Genomic DNA, 4,929 nt, shown 5'->3' with positions numbered 1-4,929 from the left:
ATTCCTGGTAGAACTACATAGCAAAATACAAAGTTCGTATCGGATGGACGAAATTAGTTGAAATAGACAGTTTTTGCATAGTAACACATTCCTGGTAGAACTACATAGCAAAGTACAAAGTTCGTATCGGATGGACGAAATTAGTTGAAATAGACAGTTTTTGCATGGTAACACATTCCTGGTAGAACTACATAGCAAAATACAAAGTTCGTATCGGATGGACAAAATTAGTTGAAATAGACAGTTTTTGCATGGTAACACATTCCTGGTATAACTACATAGCAAAGTACAAAGTTCGTATCGGATGGACGAAATTAGTTGAAATAGACAGTTTTTGCATGGTAACACATTCCTGGTAGAACTACATAGCAAAATACAAAGTTCGTATCGGATGGACGAATTTAGTTGAAATAGACAGTTTTTGCATGGTAACACACTCCTGGTAGAACTACATAGCAAAATACAAAGTTCGTATCGGATGGACAAAATTAGTTGAAATAGACAGTTTTTGCATGGTAACACACTCCTGGTAGAACTACATAGCAAAGTACAAAGTTCGTATCGGATGGACGAAATTAGCTGAAATAGACAGTTTTTGCATGGTAACACATTCCTGGTAGAACTACATAGCAAAATACAAAGTTCGTATCGGATGGACAAAATTAGTTGAAATAGACAGTTTTTGCATGGTAACACACTCCTGGTAGAACTACATAGCAAAGTACAAAGTTCGTATCGGATGGACGAAATTAGTTGAAATAGACAATTTTTGCATGGTAACACATTCCTGGTAGAACTACATAGCAAAATACAAAGTTCGTATCGGATGGACAAAATTAGTTGAAATAGACAGTTTTTGCATGGTAACACACTCCTGGTAGAACTACATAGCAAAGTACAAAGTTCGTATCGGATGGACGAAATTAGTTGAAATAGACAGTTTTTGCATGGTAACACATTCCTGGTAGAACTACATAGCAAAATACAAAGTTCGTATCGGATGGACGAATTTAGTTGAAATAGACAGTTTTTGCATGGTAACACACTCCTGGTAGAACTACATAGCAAAATACAAAGTTCGTATCGGATGGACAAAATTAGTTGAAATAGACAGTTTTTGCATGGTAACACACTCCTGGTAGAACTACATAGCAAAGTACAAAGTTCGTATCGGATGGACGAAATTAGTTGAAATAGACAGTTTTTGCATGGTAACACACTCCTGGTAGAACTACATAGCAAAATACAAAGTTCGTATCGGATGGACAAAATTAGTTGAAATAGGCAGTTTTTGCATGGTAACACACTCCTGGTAGAACTACATAGCAAAGTACAAAGTTCGTATCGGATGGACAAAATTAGTTGAAATAGACAGTTTTTGCATGGTAACACATTCCTGGTAGAACTACATAGCAAAGTACAAAGTTCGTATCGGATGGACGAATTTAGTTGAAATAGACAGTTTTTGCATGGTAACACACTCCTGGTAGAACTACATAGCAAAATACAAAGTTCGTATCGGATGGACAAAATTAGTTGAAATAGACAGTTTTTGCATGGTAACACACTCCTGGTAGAACTACATAGCAAAGTACAAAGTTCGTATCGGATGGACGAAATTAGTTGAAATAGACAGTTTTTGCATGGTAACACATTCCTGGTATAACTACATAGCAAAGTACAAAGTTCGTATCGGATGGACGAAATTAGTTGAAATAGACAGTTTTTGCATGGTAACACATTCCTGGTAGAACTACATAGCAAAATACAAAGTTCGTATCGGATGGACAAAATTAGTTGAAATAGACAGTTTTTGCATGGTAACACACTCCTGGTAGAACTACATAGCAAAGTACAAAGTTCGTATCGGATGGATGATTTAAATTGAAATAGACAGTTTTTGCATGGTAACACATTCCTGGTAGAACTACATAGCAAAATACAAAGTTCGTATCGGATGGACAAAATTAGTTGAAATAGACAGTTTTTGCATGGTAACACACTCCTGGTAGAACTACATAGCAAAGTACAAAGTTCGTATCGGATGGACGAAATTAGTTGAAATAGACAATTTTTGCATGGTAACACATTCCTGGTAGAACTACATAGCAAAATACAAAGTTCGTATCGGATGGACAAAATTAGTTGAAATAGACAGTTTTTTGCATGGTAACACACTCCTGGTAGAACTACATAGCAAAGTACAAAGTTCGTATCGGATGGACGAAATTAGTTGAAATAGACAGTTTTTGCATGGTAACACATTCCTGGTAGAACTACATAGCAAAGTACAAAGTTTGTATCGGATGGATGAAATTAGTTGAAATAGACAATTTTTGCATGGTAACACATTCCTGGTAGAACTACATAGCAAAATACAAAGTTCGTATCGGATGGACGAAATTAGTTGAAATAGACAGTTTTTGCATAGTAACACATTCCTGGTAGAACTACATAGCAAAGTACAAAGTTCGTATCGGATGGACGAAATTAGTTGAAATAGACAGTTTTTGCATGGTAACACATTCCTGGTATAACTACATAGCAAAGTACAAAGTTCGTATCGGATGGACGAAATTAGTTGAAATAGACAATTTTTGCATGGTAATACATTCCTGGTAGAACTACATAGCAAAGTACAAAGTTCGTATCGGATGGACGAAATTAGTTGAAATAGACAGTTTTTGCATGGTAACACATTCCTGGTAGAACTACATAGCAAAATACAAAGTTCGTATCGGATGGACAAAATTAGTTGAAATAGACAGTTTTTGCATGGTAACACATTCCTGGTATAACTACATAGCAAAGTACAAAGTTCGTATCGGATGGACGAAAATAGTTGAAATAGACAATTTTTGCATGGTAACACATTCCTGGTAGAACTACATAGCAAAGTACAAAGTTCGTATCGGATGGACGAAATTAGTTGAAATAGACAGTTTTTGCATGGTAACACATTCCTGGTAGAACTACATAGCAAAATACAAAGTTCGTATCGGATGGACGAAATTAGTTGAACTAGACAGTTTTTGCATGGTAACACATTCCTGGTAGAACTACATAGCAAAGTACAAAGTTCGTATCGGATGGACGAAATTAGTTGAAATAGACAATTTTTGCATGGTAACACATTCCTGGTATAACTACATAGCAAAGTACAAAGTTCGTATCGGATGGACAAAATTAGTTGAAATAGACAGTTTTTGCATGGTAACACATTCCTGGTAGAACTACATAGCAAAGCGCAAAGTTAGTATCGGATGGACGAAATTAGTTGAAATAGACAGTTTTTGCATGTTAACACATTCCTGGTAGAACTACATAGCAAAATACAAAGTTCGTATCGGATGGACAAAATTAGTTGAAATAGACAGTTTTTGCATGGTAACACATTCCTGGTATAACTACATAGCAAAGTACAAAGTTCGTATCGGATGGACGAAATTAGTTGAAATAGACAATTTTTGCATGGTAACACATTCCTGGTAGAACTACATAGCAAAGTACAAAGTTCGTATCGGATGGACGAAATTAGTTGAAATAGATAGTTTTTGCATGGTAACACATTCCTGGTAGAACTACATAGCAAAATACAAAGTTCGTATCGGATGGACAAAATTAGTTGAAATAGACAGTTTTTGCATGGTAACACATTCCTGGTATAACTACATAGCAAAATACAAAGTTCGTATCGGATGGACGAAATTAGTTGAAATAGACAATTTTTGCATGGTAACACATTCCTGGTATAACTACATAGCAAAGTACAAAGTTCGTATCGGATGGACAAAATTAGTTGAAATAGACAGTTTTTGCATGGTAACACATTCCTGGTAGAACTACATAGCAAAGTACAAAGTTCGTATCGGATGGACGAGATTAGTTGAAATAGACAGTTTTTGCATGGTAACACATTCCTGGTAGAACTACATAGCAAAATACAAAGTTCGTATCGGATGGACAAAATTAGTTGAAATAGACAGTTTTTGCATGGTAACACATTCCTGGTAGAACTACATAGCAAAATACAAAGTTCGTATCGGATGGACGAAATTAGTTAAAATAGACAGTTTTTGCATGGTAACACATTCCTGGTAGAACTACATAGCAAAATACAAAGTTCGTATCGGATGGACAAAATTAGTTGAAATAGACAGTTTTTGCATGGTAACACACTCCTGGTAGAACTACATAGCAAAATACAAAGTTCGTATCGGATGGACGAAATTAGTTGAAATAGACAGTTTTTGCATGGTAACACATTCCTGGTAGAACTACATAGCAAAATACAAAGTTCGTATCGGATGGACAAAATTAGTTGAAATAGACATTTTTTGCATGGTAACACATTCCTGGTAGAACTACATAGCAAAATACAAAGTTCGTATCGGATGGACAAAATTAGTTGAAATAGACAGTTTTTGCATGGTAACACATTCCTGGTAGAACTACATAGCAAAATACAAAGTTCGTATCGGATGGACGAAATTAGTTAAAATAGACAGTTTTTGCATGGTAACACATTCCTGGTAGAACTACATAGCAAAATACAAAGTTCGTATCGGATGGACGAAATTAGTTGAAATAGACAGTTTTTGCATGGTAACACATTCCTGGTAGAACTACATAGCAAAATACAAAGTTCGTATCGGATGGACAAAATTAGTTGAAATAGACAGTTTTTGCATGGTAACACACTCCTGGTAGAACTACATAGCAAAATACAAAGTTCGTATCGGATGGACGAAATTAGTTAAAATAGACAGTTTTTGCATGGTAACACATTCCTGGTAGAACTACATAGCAAAATACAAAGTTCGTATCGGATGGACAAAATTAGTTGAAATAGACAGTTTTTGCATGGTAACACATTCCTGGTAGAACTACATAGCAAAATACAAAGTTCGTATCGGATGGACAAAATTA

Source organism: Anopheles moucheti, unplaced genomic scaffold (genome assembly GCF_943734755.1).
Source record: "Anopheles moucheti unplaced genomic scaffold, idAnoMoucSN_F20_07 putative_Y_10, whole genome shotgun sequence".
NCBI lineage: Eukaryota > Metazoa > Arthropoda > Insecta > Diptera > Culicidae > Anopheles > Anopheles moucheti.
Note: the sequence above shows the minus strand (reverse complement) of the source record.